Here is a 25343-nt window from a genome sequence, read left to right as displayed (position 1 = left end):
AACTAATTTTTTCAGGGAAGAAAATAGGGGCGCCGGCAGAAAATATTCGACTGCTTTGAAATTATCAATCATCAAATAATTAGGGCTTGCTTATCAATTCAAGCGACCTTAGAGAAAGATTGTCTTGAACGAAATTACGGATCTCTCTTGAATAGACTTGAGACCCAAAACGATGGAGTGACTAGTATAGAAATGAGTGGCATACGTTTAAATCCGGAAGAGGCAGGGTACGCTAATAAATCCTCATTTAACAGGGCTCTCATGGAGGGCTCGGGCGAAGCTTTTGGACAGTAGGAAACGTGTTTTCAGATAAAAGCTCTTCGGGAACTTAAGCATGCTTACGCGCTGTGAAGGCGAAACGTTGGCGGCATATTATCAATGAATTCTACTGATCAAACACATTTGCGCTTCTTCGCTTACGTTTTTTCGTCTTTTGGCGCGAGCTACGTCAACAAGCAGAGTGGTAACAGACGCTACAGAGAATCAACGGCAATTCTGCCCAACCGGAAAAAAATGGCTCAGCGAACTTTGAATATGCAAAGCAAAAGCTTGGCTTAGTATGATTGAGTCTTGGTTTCGCTTGGTTAACCTTCGATTTACCCCATTGCCGACCACGTCTCAAAGCCGTACGGTTCCGTACAACGCTCAAAGGAGGCCGGGCGAACGCGGCGTTCACGGAGAACGCACCGTTTCTCTTCGCCGTGCGCGAGACGATTCACGTTGCCCGAGACGACCCAGCGCCGCACGCATGGGAGCCTGCGGGGGTTGTCTGCTGCCTCGGCGGCAGCGGCGTCGGCGACCGCTGCTCATTCGGCGCAGAACCACTGCAAACCTGGCCTTGTGCGCAGCGCCCACAGCGGGCCCCGCGAATCACGCAATGCGCTTCGAGGGGTGTTTCGCCGGGGGTGTGTCTCCCGCCAAAAGGGCACCTTGCGCGTCCTCCACGAAATCACGGGACGAAAGTTGATTGATTGATTGATTGTAGGGTTTAACGCGCCGACGCAACGCAGGCGATGAGGCGCGCCGTAGTGGAGGGCTCCGGATTAATTTTGACCACCTGGGGATCTTTATCGTGCGCCGAAATCTCGTACACACGGGCGTTTTTGCTTTTTGCCTCCATCAGAAAAGCGGCCGCCGCGGCCGGGAATCGAACCCGCGACCCACGGGACTAAAGTAGTAAAGCGTTGCTTTTAAAAAAAAAGGAGCGAAGGATGATACCGGAGGTGGGTGCCGGACAAAAATTCCAACAACAGTTTCTTGTTGGGCCAACAGCATTCCTGAGGCGCCAATAAGAAGTTCTACCGGCATTTCGTCCGCCCAACAGCGTAGTCGGCCAACAGGGAGTTGAACCTTGATTGCGTTTATCGGCTCGCCAACACGACCGGTGAGGACCAATAGATGCCTTGTTGGTTTTTTGTCGGCGCATCAACATCATCAGCAAGCACCAACGTACAATCTTGTAGGTGCTTTGTCGGGCCAGTAAGATTCCTTTGGTTTGCAAACAAGGTGAATCACCGACAAGGTCATGGTGGCTGTTGGTCGATTGTTTGGATCAAATCACATGCATCTACTGACATAAGCGGTCCTGTGGCATTTCTTCAGCTATCCATCTCTCTTGTGTTTAATAAATCGCAACGTGCGCAACAACAAAAAACAACAAAAAAAGAAGACGTGTATACATTTCGCAGACAACTTGAGTTCCAAAAATGCATGTAAATATAGCGTAGTCGGTATTTTTGCTTTGAGTCTAGCCACACGGTCTACCGCTATGTTACACCGAGCCTTCTCTCCGTTTTTCATGTGATCAAAGTGGCAAAAAATAAATACCAGTAAGCAAATACCCTAAAAGAAAGAAAGGTCACCCCCTTGAGCCGCCCTCCGCCGATCAAACAATCACATTGCTCCGCAGAAAAAAGCGTTGAAGAAGGCGTTACACCTCCATCTAGCATATTCTGGCTCTCCCTTTTCTGGTGGCTATAATTTGTGCTGACTGTACTATTCTTTCATAGACGGCGCGCGAGCACAATTGAGCAGTTTGCTTTACGAACTCACTTTTTTGGGTGAAAATCCCGTTCTGTAAGGAGTGACACCAGGCAGTTTTAGGTACCCTCCGGTATTTAATAAAAAAGATACTGATTCATCAATCGAACATGCGTTTATTCCCGAATGATTGCGCTTAACACCGGCCTATATACGACATTACATAATTCATCCCCAAAAGAGCGTCTTATATCGTTCCATCTACGTTTTACTCGCATTTAATGGCATCGACCACATATAAAAGTTTTTAATAACGCTAATAAATAGAGAATAAGTTTAATGGGATGTGATGGGGTAATAACGTCATATGACGTAGTGACGCCCTGAATAGTCGGCGATCGTGAAGGAGTGGTACTGTGGAGGGAGCAGTGGGATGTGGTAGAAAACTCAGCGGTAACAGGGGAGTTTGGGGTAGTGCCAACAGAGTCGGCGGAAGTCGCGACTGGCGGGGCTTAGTCTAGGGTGAACACAAGGTGCGGCGTCGGGTGGTAGATCCGCGCAACCGTTGCCTGTCCGAGCTGCCCGGTACCCAAGCGAACGGCTACGTAGGGCATCGAGTGGTGCGGTGCAGGGTTCGGCTGATGTGCCGGATGGTAGGTGGGCCTGGCCGGATGCCCACTGGTGCTCTGACATCTCTCTTTGTATCTTGAGTTCGCTTCGGCGGCCTCGCGTCCTTCCGGCTGGATTTGAAGACGTCGAGGAACCGCACGTCCAAAATGTTTTCCTCCGGTTCCCAGGTGTTGTACTTATGACTCCAGCCGCGCCACTTGACCAGGTATTCGACACGGCCCTTGCATATTTGTTCCTCCGGCGAGCATTCTGCGGCGAAGTCGCGTTCACCAACGGAGGATGGCTCCGCCTCGTCGCCGGAGGGCGGCGCGTTGTCGTCTTCCAGTTGCCGTCGTCCCCGTCCCGGCTTTGTGGATGTCTTGGTGCTCCCGGCAGTCTCCGCGCGTCCTGTAGTGGCATCAAAAGTGACTCTAATAAAGCTTCCCATCATATTTACGCACACGGGCGACAACATTTGCAGAGGAAATTTTAGCAGAATACAAGCCGATTTCGCTTTTAAACTGATACCAAATTGGCTTAGGAAGAGACAATACTCTTCCTTAGCCAATTTAAGGCGACAATCCTAAGATAGTATTATCGCCAAGTCGAGGCGAGCATATTATCAAAATGAAATACACGAATGCGTATTGAACATTAGAGGTCTTATTCATTTCAAGCAGTTATGGCCCGCACTATTCACTGGCACTGGTAGGGCACGCTCATAATTCAGAAGAGCACATGTCGGAACAAAAAAAAATTCTAGGAAATACGAGAAATGACTGTAGTTTCTAACCAACAAACAATTTGCAACAGTACTAGTAACTCATCCGATATACCCGTGCCTTGCTAACGTGGATGAATCGTCTGAAGATGGCAGCAAAGTTGCCTCTAAACATTCGCTGTAGCGCAGAGGAACGAACCCTTTATAAAGCTAAAGCACCTGGTGGCAAAGTTGGCACAAAGTAAACCCAGTTCCACTGTATGTGAGATCTGCTGCAACAGCCGAGCTGCCGGTTTTCTTTGTGAATATTCCCGTTAGCTTGGGCGTCTTTCTTTTGCGTAATGTTAGAGTCACCTTAGCAGCTGATTGCGATATTGTTTTTCCCAGATAGTTCCGATAAAACAACAGGTGGAGCCGTTTCCTGTAACCATGCTCGTTCCAAAGATGGCCATGTATTGATAGTAGGCAGTAATTGTGTAACGTTTAGAAACTTACTGTGAACTAATTCTGAAAAGTATATGAAACTAACTGCATTTCTCTAGCGAAAAAAGGACTATGACGATGAAGAAGAAGCACACAGGCCACATTAAATGAAGCTCGGTATAATGGTAGAGTAGTCCTACCGGCTAATTGTCAGACAACGTGCTTCGGTATACCTTTGATACCAAAAAGAGTGAAAGCCATTCTCTATAATTAAGTCCCCCTCCGTAGAAGGCTGTGCTTCACTGCGAAACAGGCCCTTTGGGAAAGCCAGCTTACGAAGCCCAAGTTTGCACAGGCGGTATTAATGCCGGCTTCTCTTCGAAACACAAACGAATTTTCGGGGAGGCATTTTTACAGGGGCAATGTTAGCCATCTTATCTCAACATATGAAGTCTCCAGGACCTGTTATTTTTTTTAATATTTCTTTTCATACTGGGACTCGGTTTTTGCGCGGCGGCGAAACCTGCTCCAGAGAGAGCGTGACACGATACCAGCAGAGACTGCAGACACGGCCAGCGCTAGGACGGCTCCGCTGTTTCTAATACACGCCGCCACCGGCTAAAGGCTTAGCCGTTATTTTTCAGCGATTGTGGCATACAGAATATACTTCACAGATTAACTGACTGTGGAATCAAACGCGTCGAAGCAACACCTAGCTTAAGAGAAGCGCCATAGTGGAGGTCTGCGGATTCATTTTTACGCCGTCGGGATCGTTAACGAGCAAGGAAATTTAACACACAGGCGCTCTTGTTTTTCTACTCCATAAAATCAGCCCTCGGGGCCTGATATCAAACCCGCGTCGTTGGGTTGAGCAGCACAACACCTTAGCCACTTAGGTAAGACGTACTTAGGGAGCCTTTACCTAACGTCAAGGCCAGGGAGAGGGGATATCCCCGACCTGAAAGCATTGTTTACATACGCGAAAAACACAGCTGGCTGATCAGGTGGGTGACCGATCTAGCCTGTGCAATGTCAGGATCCACGAGGAGGGGCAACTCCGTAAAAGATAGAAAAGTTACCCTGTGGTCACGAGCAGGTCGATTACGCCTCGCAGTGCCAAACTTTGGCACGGTTGGGAACCAGGTTATAGGAAATCTACACCCGCCGCGGTGGCTCAGTGGCTAAGGCGTTATGCTGCTGAGCACGAGGTCGCGGGTTCGATTCAAGGCCGCGGTGGCCGCTTTTCTGATGGAGGCGACAGTGTGTACGAGATGTCGGTGCACGTTAAAGATCCCCAGGTGGTCAAAATTAATCAGGAGCCCAACACTTGGGCGCGCCTTATCGACTGCATTGCAACGGCTCGTTAAACCCTAAAATCAATCAACGTGGAAATCTACCATGGTTCCTGTCCCGTGTGGCCGCTGGGGTGCACACGCACTTAGGCGGAGCAGCTCCGGATGAGGACGGCACGGACTTGCTGCGCTCTTCTGGCGGTGGCTGCAGCAAGGGCTGGTCGGGGGTTATCCCTCCACCGGGAGAGGACGAGGGCACCTCGCGGGAGGCGAGGACGGGCCCTGGAAGAAGGAAATGAAAATAAGAGACATGCATGCTCTTCCTTCTGCGTGCGCACTTTTTATCGCCCCCTCCTTTCTGCCTACGGCATTGTGCTCTGTTTCAATTAGGCGCAGAGGTTCCCAGGGTTATTAGATGTAACGGAAGTCATTGTGGATAGGCCTGAGTACGAAAACTATTATCGATTGCTGATTTGACCTCGGGGACTTTCACAGCTCTCTGCTGAGACGAGTCCTCTTCCAGTTCTGTAGCACTTAAAGCATATCCCAGGGCGCAGCGGACGGCACGCCACTCCGAAAACATTATTATTCGCTACTTTCACACTCACCCCACGACGCAGCCGGCTACCAGACGACGTGGCGTACACAGGAAGGTGGTGCATATTATAGCATTGTCTATATTGAGATCATCTCATAACAATACAGTGATACTTCAGCTTTCGTAATATGCATTGAAAAAAAAAATGAAACTCGTATAACGAATGGGAAAGCGTGGGGGGAGCGTTAGAGCGGGTAGGACACCGCTTGGTTCTTCTTGGTAACATTGGTCAACATTTTTGCTTTTTTAAAAGTTCGGTAGCCACTACTTTGTGTTCAACGGACGCGCCTTGAGCTGGGCGTCGCCTGAATTTGAGCCTGGTGAGTGCGACCCCCGGTAAAAGTACTTCGCCCTTCTATTCTCTGCAAGCATTGCGAGTCGATGCGGGTGATGGAGGCGATACGTTGGGCAATCACGCTGAGATACGGTCACGTAATTGTGAACAGTGCTATGCAAACGCCAACCTCCTCTCCACAGCGTCATTCCTCTGCATGCTGTGCAGCTGCCGCTCTCTCGGTTGGTATCTAGGGCAGCCGCTGTGCCTAGCGAGCCCAACGCTTCTCTACGTTGCCTAGCAACGCCCTTTAGCTCCGTGACCTTGATTGGCAGGCTTCACTCGCGGGAATAGCGACAGCGATGACTTGAGGCGGGGTACCTGACGCACTGGTGCCAAAGTGTTGCAAAGTCACGCAGGTAGCGAGTGTTTTGAATCTCTACCAAATTTATTTTTGAAGTCACATCAGGGTTAATAACACAAAATTTGTGTGCGGAAACACCCAAGTGAGATTTGGGGGGGTAAATGTGATAGCCCCTCCGATATACACCGACAATATTTGAAGTCGGCTTTTTGTCTATGCACCAATGAAATGTTGAGAAGACTCTTTATCAAGGGCGATCGAGACCACCTGGCAATGACATAGACCAGGCCATTTTACACCAGGCCATTTTACACCAGGCCATTACACCACCACGCCATTTTACTTAGTACATAAATAATACTCCCTGTATTCCCTCAAAGCGCTTTCCACCGGGCTCCATTCAAGGAGGTATCCCACATTTACACAAGGGATAAGACAGTTTCTTAGCGGAAAGGTGAGCGCTCCTGGATAAAAAGAATAATTGCCTAATACCTTGAATAACAATAGCGCTTTCTTTTGCGGCAGAAGTGTGATACATTAGGGGTTACGGACGAAGCGACACGTTCCCTTGTTCAGTGCACATATAAAAGCTCGCGCTTTTTTAAACAGAGAGCTTTTTCCATTTCTTCCTCTAGAAAACGCCTATTCACCGCAGAGATGATCCTTCCGTGCGGGAGTGAATTTTATAATAGGATCTGGTATAGCTTGTGACTAATTGCAAGGAATGGAAGATATTCCACACCATTGCCTGTTATAAGGGAGGTGTTGGATTTTTTAGTCTTTTTCCTGGTGATCATGACCAGTGATTGCGGAACTCGGTTCGCGGTTTCCCGGTGCTGGTGAGCGCCGATCGCCACCATCCGTCGTGAGTTAGGATAGCACTACAGCACGCTCAATCATTTTGCGGGGAGGTAGAACGAAACGTAGCGTTTACCAGCGAGGGAAACTAGTGCAGTTTCATATGGAGGATATACAGAGTATTAAAGGTCATTTCTAACTATTATAATTTATATAACTTATGCCGGACGATTCAAAAGGCGCAGTGCATACAAACGCTCGATAACAGTGCATATTACTTTTGTGTAATGCTGTCAGACAGTTTATTAGGCTAAGCATTATGCGGTGCGATTGATAATTGGGCTACAAATGCCATAGTCTCTTCGAATAAGACGTAAAAAACACCAGTGAACAATACCAAGAAAACAAGCAGGGCGTGCACGTTCGTAACATTTTTCTTTCTACACGTGCGCGTGTCAACAACCGATACCACTGATGCGGTTTCATCTCGGCTACTTCAAGATGGCAAACAATAGTGGCGCTCCAAATAGGGGGAGTCTAAAGACATTCATCATCATCGTCGTCGTCGATGTCGTCCTCATTATCATCAACAGCAAAATAAACAAGGTTAATAACAACAGCAGGAGCAGCAGCGGCTTATTTATCCCACTCCAGGAGGCAGGCCTCTCCCATTTACTCCCTATAACGCCTGTCCTGCACGGCTCAAGTCCATTCTCTGCCCCCAGAATTCGCTCATTTAGCCCTCCATCGAGTTAACGGTCTTTCCCTTCTAGAGCCGCCTCTCGGTAGCCACTCCCTTACACCGGTACGCTAGTGTAACACAGTGGCACACGCGTGGTCACTCCGCTTCAGTACATGATGAGGACAAGTTCATTTCCTCCTGTTAACTTCATGTATATTTTCCACCCCAGCTTGATCTCTTATCCGGAGCGAACTGTTCTCACGCGGCTGTGTTTTAATGCCGAACGTTCATAGGTTAGTTGTCCAGCATTTAGAAATGAAGCCGTTAATGGAACCAAAATTACGGGGAAGGTTCAATATTTTCTAAGAATTGGAAGGGGAAACCTGGTCGGACGTTCTGCTTAACTTCGCGGCCACGCCGTCACTTTTGGACCTGCCCAAGGACAGCACCCACCGATGCTGGTTCCGCTCTCTCGACATCGAACGAGCCTCCTGTTCGCCCCCGGGGCTACTTTAACTTCTCAAAGCTGCCCTATTTGCACGTGCGGCGACGGCCTATCCTACTCCACCACGCGCTGTGTCGCCCTTTCTAAGACCTCACCTCCCACTCCTACGGCTCTTTGGCGCGTGATCCCCTGCTCGAACCTAACGCTCTTTTTTTTTTTTTTGTTCGATTCTCCGCGCCTCACAACAATTTTTTTTTTGCATCTCACGGATTCCACAAACAGAGATGGCGTTCGACTTAAAAACAGTGCAGATTCAACCCTCCATGCTGCTTTCACTAAAAAGTCGCGTGAGCACGCGCTCGCCCTGGCTCGCAACAGGAAAAAGGAACGTCCCGACGCGTTGTATATGCGCTCGGTCCACGTCAAAGCATTGACGGGTAATCGCAGTTGAATAAACTCGATTGTGTTCTTTTTAGTCATTACAAGAGGTGTGGTTCGAATTCGGTTAAGTGTGATAGAGTACGAATGTTTCACACGCGCAAAACAAGTGCCTATTGCCTCAACTTTATAGAGCCTTTGGCATCGAAGCTACTTGCCTGTTAGCGACGTCCGTTCTGGTTCCTCGAAGCTCGCAGCGACCCCGTGGCTCTTGTCAATGCCGGTTGGCGGCATTCGGGTGAGCTCGAGTGGGCAGCCGGGGTCCACGGTTGGCGTGGAAGTGGGAGGGGGGGGTCCTCTGGCCGCCATTACCGCGATCCGAAAACCATCGGGGAGCAGCTTGGAAAGGACAGCACGCGGCGGCGGTGCTGTGGAGCGAAGGAAACTGCAGGACAAACAGCGTAATTTTCGAGGTCCCTTGCTTGAGTCGGCATGCGAGTGACCCACTCCGTCACTCACGCAGCTCACCACGGGGAAGCAGTTTTCCCTGCTCTGAAGACGCTGTCAATGGAACCAAGTTCCTTGGCCCCGCTGACGTGTTAAAAACCACGAGGCGCCACGTGCCAGTGACCACTGAAAAATGATGATGATCATACCTAACCCCAGGCTAGGCGTATAGGCGCATCCTAGTCACCACAGATGATGATGCTTAGCGGCTTCCCCTTTGAAACGGGGTGGCGTTGCACAGCGGGCTTAGTCGTAACGCCACTGTACAATCACCTCGTCAAAAAAATACAAACATATAAATAAAGAATAAAAAATAAACTGAAAAGAAAATACCTTTATTAAATTTTTGTGCTAGTCTGACTTCTTTGTTCGCATGTATTCCCAGATTGTTGTCTGCTCTTTTCCCACCAACATTCGAACCTCTACTGCTGTCCAATTCAGTCAAGCGACGCATGGCGCCATCTAGGGACATGTTTGAAGTGATGTCCACGTGACTGTGGCCCTAAATTTAATTGTTCAGAACCGCTTTGTCTCGTAGTGTTCAATAAAGAAAAAAAAAGTTCTCGTAGTGTAGTATTTCTGCTCTTGCAAAGCAAACATCCTAACCCCGGATTGAAATCCCGTTACCGCTTTTTTATTTTCAACGTATTGTCATATCTGAATATTAACGTTTGTTATCACGCATATAATCTATTTATGACATCTTTATGCATTATAAATGGTATTTCGGGTATTTTCGTTTCCTTTTGGTCAGTTTCAGCTATTGCTTCTTGTACGTTTTTCCGGGTTTTTCTCTGTTAGGTCGGTGTCGGCTATTTCTGTTGAATATTTTAGATGCGAAGCATCTCTTGCTCGGGGGGATGTCCCGCGTCCGTGCCCCGTCCGCAGCGCCTCTGATGATGATTGTGGCAGGATTCCCCTAGGGATCGGCCAACCAAAGAATCGATCACGAGACAGCTTCGCGTTCAACCACCGTCGTCATCTTCCCGTAGGGGAATCGCTGAAGAAAGAGAAGGAGAAGAAGAAAAAACGATTTTCAAGCCTCAGACGTCAGCTCCTTGAAGTGCCGTTTCATCGCCTGGGGTTGGCATTATCAGTGCCGGCTCTTTTATCATTTGGGGCTTCAGAAACGGGATATGGCCGCCGGGATGTTTGTTCTGCTCTTCTGCGCTTCATAGAAAATTCCAAAAGATTTACAACCTAATTTGCATCTTATTCTGGCAGCTCACCTGAGCCCTCCAAAAGCATCCATTTCTGAATATTTTGTCTTCTTCTTCTCTTCCTCCTCCTCCTCCTCCTCCTCCTCCTCCTCCTCCTCCTCCTGCTCCTCCTTCTTCTTCTTTTTCTCCATTTATGTATGTATTTATTTATTTATTTATTTATTTATTTATTTATTTTCTTTTTTGTTTTGTTTCAATATTGACTAATTTCCAAACTCGATTCCTCCAACACAAGAAGAAAAAAAAGCTTCCAAATTTTTCTAATTTTCCTTGAATCATCCAACTAGGTAGTAATCTCATTCGAATCAACGACTGATGTTTGGCTGATCCCCTGATTGGGTATGCGCCAATATTGTTAAAGAACAACAACAACCAGTTTTTGCAGGGAAGAAAATAGGGGTGCCAGCAGAAAAGAGTCGACTGCTTTGAAATACCGAATCATCGAATAATTAGGGCTTCCCTATCAATTCACGCGACCTTAGAGAAATATTTTCTTGAACAAAATTACGACACTCTCTTCCGCAGGCTTGAGACCCGAAACGATAGATTTACTGGCATTGAAATGAGTGTCATCCGTGTAAATCCAGAAGACGCAGGGTACGCTAATAAATCCTTATTTGAAGTCAAGGGTGTGAGGCAAGCCCGTCTGGTCGGGATGCATTTGGATGAAGAAAAACAAGGGCCCTGCTAAATCCTCAGTTAACAGGGCGACAGGCCGGTTTTCCTGCGAGCCAGATATAGGCGTTCACATTTAACTTTTCTTCCTGACTCTACTGTCATATTATCTATCTATTATCTATCTATCTACTTTCATATTATCTATCATATTATCTATCTATCTATCTATTAACTGGCATGCTGGCGATGGGGCCGAAGGCGTGGTGAACACAAAGTAAGAAACCTCGGTAACAGCAACAGCGGAGGGTTTATTTCGACGTTTCGACTTCGAGACAAGTCTTCTACAGGAGACTTGTCTCGAAGTCGAAACGTCGAAATAAACCCTCCGCTGTTGCTGTTACCGAGGTTTCTTACTTTGTATATATATATATATATATATATATATATATATATATATATATATATATATATATATATATATATATATATATATATATATATATATATATATATATATATATAATCAGAAATGGGCTCGGTGAATTAAGACAGAATAAGGGTTGGTAGTCAAGAAAACATCGGAAAGCAGAGGGGATAATGCGGTAGGTCATAGCAACAGATGAAGAATTTTTTGAGTCAGAAAGAAAGTGGTGAAAAAATGCCCGCCGGGTGGGATCCGAACCCACGACCTCCAGAGTACGGGCTGGTGCGACAACCACTACGCTACCGGCGGGGCTGTTTCCCCACGACTTTCTCGGGTATTTATGTTAAGGTATTTTTTGTTTTCTGTACTTGGGGGTGGTAGCCAGCGCCACTCGGACTACTTGGGGTGAAGGGGACCTTCTTTTTAACCCCCGGGCAGTGACTCGAGTGTCTACGACATGTCGAGAGTGGTCGACCAGCGTTTAATCCTCTTAAGCTACCTTTGGCACCAAACTGCCAGAACAGAGGCCCTCGCTATGCATGTAGCGAATCAGAAATGGGAAATGAGGGGCTCGGTGAATTAAGACAGAATAAGGGTTGGCAGTCAAGAAAACCTCGGAAAGCAAAGGGGATAATGCGGTAGGTCATAGAAACAGATGAAGAATTTTTTTAGTCAGAAAGAGAGTGGTGAAAACATGCCCGCCGGGTGGGATCCGAACCCACGACCTCCAGTATACCGGTCTGGTGCGATGACCACTACGCTACCTAAAGTTTGTTAACGCTAAAGTTTGTTGACTTTTTAACGAGCATAGTCTATAAGCAATGAGTTTTAATTGACTTTTTATTGACTCTATAGGAACTGAAAGGTGGTCTATTAAAACTCAACGTCCATTTTCATGAGGGCGCTTTTGCTTAGCTGTAAGGCTACTGGCACTACGAGCCTTCTGCGCCTTCACTTTGGACTTATTTGTGTTGCATTTGCACTGCTCAGCTTGGCGGTGCCGACCGCTGCGCCACAATCAATGGAAAATAACCAAAAGTGAGGGAAAAGTTTTTGTGTTACATCGAGAACAGATAAAAAACAATAATATTTCAATGAAAGGCTGCAGTTTATTGGAGGTGGTCTGTAAATTTAGTCGGCCCTTTTTGATGAGCGTAGCTGCATGTATTGAACAAACGGGGTCTTGGACGCTTTTCCCTCGCATGTTAATTCAGTTCGCCATTACTCATTTTCGCCTGTGGACTTCGGGGTTAGCTTTGCTTATGTGGTGGAAGGTCCAGCATTAATTATGCGTTATAACATGCTTTCGTTACATAGTCTATGGCGCGTGTTTGTCGAGTCGCAACCCCGTGATGGACGAAGGCAAAGTTATGGTCTGTTTCGCAAGCACTGAACCCACCCAGGCGGCACAGAAAGTGTGCCCCAAGACCGACCCGTCTATGGCCGCTTTCTGGCATGTCCGGTGTTACGAATCGGCCAGCAACACGTGTTTCCCGCATCAGCGACCACGTGGGAATCGACCATGTGCGCCCGCGTGTCGGTGAATCGTACTTTCGTGTCTCGACATGCCGGGTCAGTCACCTCGCTTTGCCACGTGCCACCGGTGGCTGCCAAGCGCCACACCCTTCAGGCACCTGCGCGTCGGAGAGTCCCGCCCTGACCTACCCGGCTTAGACGTTTCGCTATCAGCGCGATCAGAGTTGATAGCGCGACCCCGGCACCTTTCAAGGACACTCTCCCCCCTCTCTCGGACGCCACAAGGGGCGAAGATGACTCGCGATCATGGAAAGACTGTGCGTGTGTGTGTCTATGATTTCGTGGCGTGTTACTCTTGGGGGCGTTTTTTGGGTATAAAAGAAGCAGCACAAACGCTGATAATCATTCCTGTCTGAGCAGCGAATCCATGCGGTCGCTCTGCTCGTGTCCTGTATTGTAACCTCGCCCGTCAGGGCATTGTATGTTTTTTTGGCTTCGGCTCACCTCTCGCCATGAAGTAAACAGTTACGTTATCCTACTGCTCTGGACTTCTTCACGGCTGCAACACCGGCTGGCCGCTCGCACCATACACGCTACCCATCGTATGTTGGAGGCCACGGAGAAAAGATCGGGTGCCCCCGCCCGGTCGCAACACCGGCCAGCATCCAGGTTCTGGCAGCCACTGATCATGCGTTGAACGGCCAACATTCAGCAACCAGCGCTTCGGTATTTTTCCGTCCGCCCGTGTCCGGACGCATAACGGGAGCTAACCGGCTGCCAGATATTCAGTACTCTTACGGCTGCCGATGCTGAGAAAGAGAACGGCCGAAGTACGGCCTTAGGGCATCCGTTTTTTCTTCGGGAAGCGGTAATCGGCCGAAGCACGGCAAGCGACCGGCCACAGAATATGCGTATTCTTGCGGCAGTTGGTGTTCAAAAGGAGACCGGCCGGAGCGCGGCTGCCGTGCATTCGTTGTTTTAACGGTGAACTGCGCGTCCGGCGGTAGAATATTCGTTTTCTTCCGGCTACCAGTGTTATGAAGGATACCGGCCGATGTACGGCCCCAGAATATACGTTTTTCATTCGGTTAGCTGTCCTCGGCCGAATTAGGGCAAGCGAATGGCCACAGAATATTTGGCAACCGGTGTTCAAGAGGAGACCGGCCTACGTAAGGTATCTGGTTATACGTCATTTTTTCGGCAAACGGCATACAGCCGAACAACGGCACGCGCCTGGGCGCCGAGAATTCATGCACAGACGTGTTTGGAAGGAGACCGACCGGTTTTTTCCTGGGGGGAGAAAAAGCCGTTAGGGAGCCGAACGACGGGGACGCGTTATTCATCCACTCCGTGTTTCTACGTTTAAATGAACGAACATCGTTTGTCAAACAGTAATGAGTGTTCTCGGTGAACGGGCAAGGTGCAAGGACTCACTGGACATTAGCAGGGAACCTTTTAGGCCATCGAAATGTCATTTATTGCCACAAGAAGACTGTGCCACACCGACGGGTGAGCTAAGCCTCGCCAGTCATCGCCGCTACCACGCCTCTGCCGCCGGCTTCGTCGACGCATCAGCTCGAGGCTATTCACCCCCTCAACAAATGGAGAGCATTGGAGACATCGACCCGGCAGAGATGTCCGATCCGAGATGGAGATGGTTCACCAAAATAACTGGCCTTCAAGGACGTCGAGCACGCGGCCACCACGCAGGAGATAAACCGCCACCATGTCAAGGACTCCCCACGAAAGAAAGGCAAGTGCGAGCAAAAGCGCAAGTTATTCTGCTTACGATTAAACTGCGACAAGCAATGTTGCACTATGTTGTTGGTGATAAACGTAGAAGAGACTCGCTCGTGCATTCGTAGGATCAACTTCATGCCCTGCACTATGTTACTTCATGGGATTTTACGACTGCCTATTTAGAAACAAAATTATTTTAAATTTGCGATAACAACAGAGCCTTGTCACTGACGAAGCCTAGCTGTTAATTTAGTTCCGATGTTTGAAGGTGAGCTTAGCTACTCCTGGGATATGACTCATTTGGTTAAACATGATCGCCAGCATCCCAGCAAACACGGATTTTGTCAGGATTTTCTTGCTCAACGCAGATTGTTGAGTTCACGCACGATTTGGCTCTTGCAATAGATAAGCTTAAAGTGGTTGACTGTATGTTCTTGGACTGCAAAAAAGCAAATGATGGTGTTCTATATCACCTTCTGCGTAGTACATTTCATCCTATGAACTGAATGAATCGGTTTTCACATTGTTATTACTATTGGCCCTATAGCTTTGTTCAAAAGTACTGTGTAGTTTACCGGACTATAGCGAATGAACGTGATACCGTATACCTGCAGCTTTATTCGAATTTAATAATATCCTGGTGTGCTGATTCAGAAAAGTTTTTGGATGTTAAACAGTGTGTTAACGGCATCTTTACAAGAAAACCTTCATTCCAATTGAATAAGTATATCGTAAATTATGCTGCTCTGACAACGGCCGAGGAATATAAATACCTAGGAGTTTATTTAGGGAGTGGTTAGATGTTAAATAGGCAGGTTCACACCATAAAAGTTACGGCTGCATATGTTTTTGGCTTTCTGAAACGAAATTTCAGTGAACGTCCATCTAACTGAAAAGAACAACCGTATTTCACTCATGTGCGCTCAGTCTTGGAGTACGCATGTGTTTTCGTGGATCCCTACACCAAAGAGCTGGTTGATACGCTCGAAAACATACAGAATATGTCAGTGCGATTCGTATTAGCTAATTGGCACGCTCAACTTAGCATGAGAGAAAGTAAAAGTAAACTGAAATGGCAGGACGTGAAAGATCACAGACGAAACCACAGGTTGAACTTTTTTCGTAATATCTATCATTCGAAAACTGGAGTAGAAGGGGAGAAGTATGTCCAAGCGCCATTCTACATATCGCAAAGTGGGACCGCTAGCTTAAAGCAAATTATTAACTTTCCTTTAAAGGTGACGCCTTGCGCGATTCATTTTATTTTACATCAATACTGCAGTGTAATTATCTTCCACGTATGATTGCATTAACGGTTTACATTGGCGATTTTCAGCGCGCTTTGTAGAATTATTTTGTTATTTTGTCTCATATTTAGTGCTTAGTGTTATGTATCTCCCTTCTGTAATGCATGCAAAGGCAAGCAGGCATCAAATATATAAATAAATAAAACAATGAATAAATAAATGAATAAAAGTAAATAAATAAACAAATAAATAAATAAATAAATAAACTTCCAGAGGCGCAAGTTTGCGTCCGACGAGTTGAGAACCCTACGCATTCAACCTTGACAAAATAAAATATTTATTGCCCTATTCGCTGCAGTATGCAAGGTTTCCTGTATGCATGCTACCATTGCTAAATGTTATTGGTTTGAAACAAATTTTGTAACTCTAATTTTACGCCTTTTCTTGCGTGAAAACAGAGGGATACAACTGCAGCCACCTGAAGCAGGGCGTCATTCGCAACGCGTCTAGAATTTTTTTAACGTAGTATGACATTAGAAGAAAATTAAGCTCTTTTGGACTATTAAGTGGTGTGGACGTATACTCATGAAAACAGCATTAAAATAGATTGAAAATGAAAGTACCTGTTCGCTCCTTCTTAGCATCAGCCCTGCGCTAGATCATCAGAAAAGCTGATCGAGTAGAAAATATCTTTGCAAGAAAAATGGGCAAAAACTGGACATATTTTTTTTGTGAAGGAGTTATATTAAATGCTCCTGAGTGTTTTGTTGAGAACCAAAACGCTTCGTAAAGGCATTCACGCCGGTTTTATGGGCAGCAAAATTGGTCAAGCAACCGTTATAAAAATAGTTTATGTAGTCATAGCATGAAAGTGTTCCGGGTATATTGCCCTAAAAGAAATTGGCTAAAAGTGGACCAATTTATCTATCTGAAATTCAACCCACTAAAGTATGCGCCCTCCGCCCCCCCCCCCCCCCCCCCGCCCCCCCTCCTCTTTCCCCGTTTATTACAGGTAAGACGCCCCACAGAGGATAGCAGGACCTGGACAATACATCTATTCAAGCTCTACAATGAACTGAATATTTTCTGTGTTCGGCAGTAAAAGAGGCACAGCAATTAAAGGAACGACAATTTGTGAGCACTGTTTAATAAATGAATTTTGCTGTCAACTGAGGCTGGTAATTAAGCAAGGCTGCGATGAAAGCTTGACGGCTGGTGGTTGCGCGCGAGCTCACTTTGATGTGGCTGCATTGGACCCAAAATGCTGGGTTTGTGCTGCTTCTGCACTGCGCGAATGAGTCATCTGCTTGCGCGACATGCAGTGACCGGCCTCAGTACAGTTAACGCACTGTGGCTGAACTCCAATGCCCGTAGCACGGCCGTATTTCCGGTAGCTTTAGTCCGGCTGGAGGCCGACGGCCGCATCTCGGCTGTCCTCCGGCGGCCGTACTTCGGCCGTACACGGGTGGCTTTGGAATGGCCGGAGCCCTACGGCTGGAATCTGGCCGTATGACCGTAAGCCGGTCGACTGGCCGACGGACACTGGCCGTTGGACAGCCATGGGAGTACGGCCGTATACGGCCAAAAGGCCCACATTTGGACATGGGCCGAACATGGATGCCGGAAAACGGCCGGGCAGAAAATCACCGGCCAAAGTACACCGGCCTGTTTTATGCCGAACAGTCCTGTGCTGCCTGAGAAACCGCTGTTCGATAGAAAAATATGAAAGCAAACGCGTTGTTTTTCGGAACGCCACCGTGAGTTCGCTTAACACTGCTATATACCAGACACGAAGTGGTGACCTTTTTTCTGATCCTTTCGACTGTGGGCATGAGGTTTACCCGTTGAACGGTGATGTAACGCTGCGCACTCGCTGGGTCCGAAGGTAGATAAGTTTGCCTATTGTAAATTTCCAGATATAGTAGAAGAATTGCGTTCCTGGTTCGGAGTAGGTTCTACTGCAAGGTAGACTTCGTAATATAGTATATAAATAGATTAAGCTTAATTGGCAGGCAGCTGCCACGGCACCCTGTGCCAGACCCCTGCCAAACGGCCTTTCTAGCTTCTCCAAACCTGCACCAAAAGGCCTTTCTGGCTGCCCCAAGCCTGCTACAAAAGGCAATTTTGCCTGCTTCCAGGACTGTTGCGGGTTCGATTCCCGGCCGCGGCGGCCGCTTTTCTGATGGAGGCGAAAAGCAAAAACGCCCGTGTGTACGAGATTTCGGCGCACGTTAAAGATCCCCAGGTGGTCAAAATTAATCCGGGGCCCTCCACTACGGCGCGCCTCATCGCCTGCGTTGCGTCGGCGCGTTATACCCATCAATCAATCAATCAATTAAAGTCTCGAAGTCAGATTTGCTAAGCGCTTGTCCCATCTATTGCTAAGCGCTTGTCCCATATGCGTCTATTTACAGAACGGTTTTGCAACGCAACCACAACAGCTAGCTTGGCTTTGATTACTATTTGTTTATTTTAATTAAAAAAACAATGCTGGGACTAGGTGAAATCTCATTTGTGAGTTTGTGGCTGCAGCTTGCAGCGATGGCAGAACCAATGAAGAGCCTCAACAGTTGATGAAGCACATCACAGTGCAGGGCAACTTGCTACGTTATGATGACGCAGTACTTGTATTTGCCACAGCCAGAACCAAAATCTCTTATGATGTTAAGTGCGTCACGACACTACGTTCGAGCTGGTTCTTATCCAACTTGCTATGTCAGCTTTACTTGACTCGCTCGTTAAGACAGGCAGGCTTAGGTGTGATGTGACCTGTTCCCATTAAGTCACCTGTATACTTTTTACAGAAACTTTCCATATAGAGTTTATACCTAAGGGAAAGGCAGTAGTCTGGCATGCTAATGAAAGTGCAGAAGAGTAGTTTGAGCTTAGATTTTTTTCATGACACATACCATTTCAATGTCCGGAATGCCCCTGAGTAGACACCAAGCCCACATCCCCAGATTTTATGCTCTATGCCCTGCTGATAAGGCTGTCTGGGTGATGTGTTTTCGCTACTGCCTGGGATATATCGTAATGTAACTGTATTTAAAGCTTGAGAGTGGTAGCTAGTGCTTCTCCAACAATTCAAGCTGGAGGGGACTTCCTTCTTACCACTAAGGCTGTGACTCGTGTCTCTACAGCATGTGAAGGGCAGTCGGCTGACGGTAAGCCCCTGAATGCTACCTTTGCAACCAAGACTGCCATGACCAAGGTCCTCATGACGTGTAGGTTAACATAATTGGGGATGAAGGGCTGCTTGAATGCACACGGAAAAGAAAGCTAGCAATCTGTAACACAGGGGAGAGCATGGGGGAGTAGTTTGACAGATTTTTTAATGAAATTTACCGTTTAAAAAACATAATAGGAAAAAAGTTGATCAAGACATGTGCGTGCCCAGATTGAGGGGGGGGGGGACACAATGCCCTTGAGAGGCTCTAGGCTAGTGATTCTCAAAGGGGGGTCCGTGTTAGACTCATCGTTTTTTTTCCTATGTGTTTTACATATGTTCCTTGTTAGTCTTGCCTGTGTGTTTTATATATGTTCCATGTTGATACTCCTCTACCCTATGCCCCTATTCCTGTGTACTCTTTCCTCCCCATCCCCCCTCCTCTACACCAGCAGGCATTCCAGTGTCCACCGCTAGGCGAGACAATTTACGCCTCTGGTGAACCTTCCTCTCTTCCTAAAGAACAATAAATACATGCATACGTACATACATCCGTGAGGGAATGTCAGGGGTCTGCGAAGCTCGCCCAAGCACTCTCCCTCCCCCTACCCCTTATTCTTTTCTCTTTTGCCCTTTTGCCAAATCTTGCTGGTAATGCAAACAGGTGGCATTGCGGTATGACTTTCACGTATGTATGTATGTATTTATTGTTCTTAGGAAAACGAAGATCCACCAACAGGCGTAAATTGTCTCGCCTAGGGGGCGGACACCGGAACGCCTGCTGGTGTAGGGGGGGGGGGGATATGGAGAAAAGAATACACAGGAATAGGAGGATAGGGGAGAAGGTTGACATTACAATGTATATAACATACACAAGGGTAAATATAAAACACAAAAGAAAAAAAAGGAATAAGAAAAAAAAGGAGTTACACATTGAGGAAATTAGCATTACAGAGAAATACTACAGATATAGACAACACATGAATCTACAAAGGACAATGTTTAGCACACATGTAAAATGGGACACACACACGCACACACACACAGAAGTACAGAAGCTGCTTCAGCAGCAGCACTCCACCACAATCTGGACAGTTAGGCAGAGTTGTAGTGGAGTGCGCTGTGCAGCCCCGAGGCCCGCAGGTATGTATCCAGGGCCTCGAGCACTTTGTCTCGCTCCCTAGCACTGCCCGGGGGCCAAAGCAGCTCCTCAAGTGGCCTCGCTCCGTGAAGCACGACCAGCAGCTCTGCCCGCCCTGCCGCAAACTTGGGGCACTAGTATAGTACGTGCGGCAGAGACTGCACGGGCGCTCGGCAGTGAGTGCAGGCGGGGCTAGCCACCCGCCCCAGACGGTGCTTCCGCTCCGCCGTCCACACGTCCCCCACGCGGAGGCGCAGGATGGCCGAGCGCAGTCGTCGAGGCAGGCGTAAGGCCCGCACAGGCGGCAGGCCCCCTTTGACACTCAGCCGTGGTTCCGGATGCCTGGTCCGGATGTGTCGCTGGATGAGCAGGCGGGCGTCGTCCGCTGCCGCCTGAGCCACCATGTCCGACGGTGGCAGCGCGTGTGCCCCGGCGGCCAGATCGTCCGCCCGCTCGTTGCCGTCCAGACCAATGTGGGCGGGGACCCACTGCAGGCACAGTTGAGTGGCCCGGTCCGCCAGCTGTGCCGCCTTTTCCCGGATGCCCCGTACCAACAGGGAGTGCGAGTCTCCGTCCTAAAGACGCACCAGGGCCACCCGGGAGTCGCACAGCAGGGCGCAGCGCTCGGGCAAGGGCTCCATCTCAGCAGCAGGTCCAGGCCCAGTCCAACCCCCAGCAGCTCAGCCGTGGCCGAAGAAGAGGCATAGGGCAGCCGCGCCTGTGGGGTCGCCTCTCCCAGCACGGCGGCCGCTGCGGTTGACCCCTGCTGCTGCCGCACCGAGCCATCAGTGTAAACTAGGGCGTGGCCGTCTAGGTCGCCCCAGACGACACCCCGAGCCAGCAGCAGTTGCCCGCAGAGGGGCGTCCGCCGCTTGCTGCGCAGCCCCGGAATGTCCAGCCGCACGTCAGCTGCCAGTTTAATTTCCTAAATTCTCCACATGAGATGTACTGAAGTTGGCTTTTTGCACAGCATGCTAGCTAGTTGGGAAAACCAGACACACAAAGACAGTGCACAGGTGTATGGGTTACCATATTTACTCGATTGTAATGCGACCACAATTGTAACGCGAGGGGTAACTTTTCATTGTATCAAGAAAAAAAAATAAAACCGCGAAAATAACGCAGCAAGGGGTAATTCTTCGTCGTGTCAAGCAAAAAAAAAAAAAAAAGGAGAACCGCCCGAGTACTCACGGGAGGCCACAGGAAGCATAGAAAAGCATATTTATCTGTAAACACGGTGTCTAGACGCCCACCTCTGACGCTTTCAACTTCGCTTGCTGGATGCCAATTTGTCAAGCGACATCGTTTGCTTTGCGCACACGCTTCTCCAATTCGACGTGGCAGTCGTTCTGAGGCTGCCATGGGAATCTATTCGGCCGGGTTCGGACGTAAAGAGGTTCCCCGCTGGAGCTGCCATCCACGGATGGTCGACTCATTCACATCTAGTTTTCAGGCAGCAGCGCAATTGCTGATTTCTTCAGCCATCAAAATACAGCGTCTCTTTTAACGGGCGTTGTACTGAGCGAGACACGTTGCCATTGTAAGGGAGCCGAAAAGGAATTGAAACACTTGAGGGAAACAAAAACCACAGAGGCCTCCACATAGTACGATGCAAAAACAAAGGCAAAACGCTGCACACGCCATCAAGGCCATCTCTACAACCGCAGAAAAAGAAAGCAAGAAAACGAAGAGAGCTGGTCTTGGCTTGTAGTAGATTGAAATGGCTCTGGCACATGCTGCCAACATAGACTGCAAAATGGCTAAAAGTAGCCATCGATGAGAATTGGGTGCATCATTGCACTTTAAACTGAAGCTTTGTACCTCTACCCCCCAAGGGTCTTTCGCGACCGTTGGTGGCAACAGAAAACTCCCTCGAACAAATAAAAGTAGTTGATGGTACCGCCAGTAATCAAACCTGGAACGAATGCAGAAATGAAGTGAGCACCCGTTGTCTTTCTGATTGAGCCTGTTGTCTCTCCATTTTTATGTATAATTTGAGCTGTTGCTCGCTACAGCCCCGAGAAATATTGTTTCAACTTGATAACCTGCTTTCCAGTGAAACTTTTTGTCCTTCCACCCTGTAACGGCCCACTTCTGGGATAACAGTATTAATAAATGAATGAATGAATGAGCTACGGGCCCAAACGGTGACGAGGGAGACAGACCGTGCACTCACCGAGCACATATGCGGGTTTACCCCCTGCATTTTCCCGGAAAGCCATGTGATAACGTCACTTGACCTCTTGCACCATTGTGCGCTCCGCCCACGGCAAGCGTAGCGGCCGTGTGTGTGCCTTGCGCATGAGCTAGGAGTTAGCAAAAATTAAAGGAAGCTCACACCAAAGCATGAATCTCATCGCCTCGGCGACGAGATCGGTGGCAGAGACGGAGGAGAAAAGAGATCGTCTAACACCACCTTTGAGCTTCCTTTAATTTTATACAAAAAGAGCTTCCACCCATTTGCTTCACGAATACAACTCAACTAACCACCATTCATGGATCATACATTGATTTAACCTTAGTGAAGAATATCTCTTCGAAGTAATAAAGCGTGTGGTTAAGTGCATTTCCCTCGTCTCTGGTTTCACTATTTCTAGAGCCACGTGTGTGAATTCAAGTGACGTCGCATGGGTAATCGTGGGTGTCGTTTACAGCTTCGCTGTCCAACCACCTTCACAAAGTGGATTGGCCCGCATTTTTTTTATTCAACTTGCATTTTAGAATTAGAACAAGAAGCTCGCGCCCCAGTCGAGTAAATACGGTACTTGAAGCTGCAGAAGCAAACTGTGTGAGAATATGACAGGCATCAACATAAAAGCCAGGCACAAAGGCGTGAATCGAATAAGAATAAGGGCCACTGTAGCTGCAACTGCTGATTGTTTCACGTTATAACACGGATTAACATAGTTCACCTGGGCCCCGTTGCTTTTGCAAGCCCGAAGGGGGCCCCGGCACTCTCATGGTTGCAAACCATGGCTGTAGACAATCGGCTCATGGCACAGGCAATTACAGAATAAGGAGGTCCCCTTCACCCCAAGGTGTCAAAGTGGGGCACTGGCTACCACTGTCAAGCATAAAATACATTTATATTAAATTGAGTACCCCGGAAAGTGCCCGTAACACAGTCGTCCAGCTTACCGGTGGGGCCTCAGATTGGTTACCCAAAGGCGTAGGTTGTTTTTCTCCACTTTGATTCCTGCCAGTAAGAAATGTTAAAATTCATTAACAAAAATCAAAGCACCCCTCTGTGCTCTCCAAGGTGCTGTAAACTGCTGTCTTTTCTTTCTGTATTCATCCACCAAACCCCTCAATTCAAATGGTATTAAGGTACGTGTATGTGTACTAGGGGACTGAGCATACCACCAGCTTTTGTATCGCTGTGCTTGCCTAGCACAGCCGTTTTGTATTGTCTTTTGCACCTATTTTCTTCAACCACTTCATTGTTCCATAGCACACTACTTGTCCGTTTGTTTAATTATGAGCTTTTTCATATCGCAAAAATGTAAGGGAAGTGCGAAAAAGATATTTTGGCTTTCACTATTAACTTACGAAATTAATGTTCGTTATTTGTGGAACAAAATTCAAAAGAGCTGCAAACAGAATGACTTTACAATTGATGCAATGTTGGCTTTTAGGGCTTTTACACCTGGTGTGAGCGCTTATTCTGTGGTGAATACAATAAATGCAGCTAAATAGTCCTTAATATTTCTGAATCAGGATTGGAGCTATTCAGTATTGTTGTCAGGATCAAAAGATGTCAAGCAGCAATTAACATTTTTTTGTATTAAATGCTTCACAACTCTATGCAGGTTGCAGTACGTGGCTTAGCAAGGAGTCCTTGGGCAGCATGTTCTGGCCCTCAGCGGATTATATTCGGGGTTTCAACAGACTGCGTCTGCGGATCCTGCCAAGGAGAGTCTGAAGGTGGTTAGAAAGCACTTTGCTCAAAAGCTTGGGGGCACATGGCGAAAATAAAGAGTGAGTTACATAAAAAGAGCGTCACATTCCATTCTATGTAGCTGCAAGCCGACATACAGGCAGGCCATCAGACCTATCAGGCCATGGAACCTATAGACTCACCGACTGACCAACAAACCTATAACTGCACCAACAGACTACTAAACCGATAGCCCCACCAACAGACCACTAAACCTGCAGCTTTACCAACAGACCCACCCGCTTACAGCCACGCAGGCCAATAAGCCGACAAACCGCCATGAACATATTTCCGGATTTGCTGTCGGTCAAACAGCCTGGTGGTCTGTTGGAATTTCTCATGGGATAGCTGCTCGTCCTTGCAGTGAGGTCCTCAAGAACACACGCCACAGCTTCTCAGGAATCACAAATCATTGCGGCCGCTGTGCACTTCATCTACTCATGGCGGTCACGTTCACTTGTCACGATGCACGCGCTGGTGGAAGTTCTGTTCTTCTGATGGCAACGTACAGAGATAACGTCACACCACACTTGCATTACAAATCAATATGGAGGAACTGCACCGAGCCATTGCTGTTTTTAGATGAAGGTCGTAAGTGCTCGACTGCTTGAAAAACTATCGTTGTCGTGCAGTAGCTATCGTCCGGCACAGATAATGGCCGTGCTGTAAACACATTTCACACGGGATTTGAACATGACAAGTCTACAGGATGGGAGCGGAGTGAGGTGCCAGCGCATTACATTGCCAGCAGGGTAACAAAAGTTGGACCAGTGCATGCGACGTGACAAGTCAGCTTGATGGCATCTAAGTAGATCCAGTGCACACCAGCCGCGTTGATCTGTGATTCCACGGAAGCTGTGGTGTGTGTCGTCAGTCTGCTTGTCGAAGTATTTTGCACCAAAGGACGATGAAATGATGAGTGAAGAGGAGCAAGCGCGGTGTAGTAGAAAAGAAACTTGTCGAAATAAAAGGAGGTACGAAAGTGGGGAAAGAGACGCAAATACCATGTAGAAATATTGCAAATATTTTGCCTTGAAAACACGTAAGGAACCGAAGTTCCCCGAAGAATATTTTGTCTGGGCATCAAGATGGGAAAGGTGCAGTCGCACGAACTCGTTCAAGCGAATCCGTGATTGTAATCTATGTCTGGTACAGTTGTATTTTCGACAGCTTGTGAAGCATTTTCGGTTTTTGGTACAAGTTCGGGATTCATTTTTGTGCACTGCGATACAAGTTCGACTGGCGCGTGCTTTACCTGAACGTGTGTTCGATATGGGAAATTTCTTCTTTCGCTTTCATGTAG

This window comes from Haemaphysalis longicornis, unplaced genomic scaffold, assembly GCF_048455015.1.
Source record: "Haemaphysalis longicornis isolate Haplotype H1 unplaced genomic scaffold, Haemaphysalis longicornis Haplotype H1 scaffold_1, whole genome shotgun sequence".
Taxonomy (NCBI): domain Eukaryota; kingdom Metazoa; phylum Arthropoda; class Arachnida; order Ixodida; family Ixodidae; genus Haemaphysalis; species Haemaphysalis longicornis.
Note: the sequence above shows the minus strand (reverse complement) of the source record.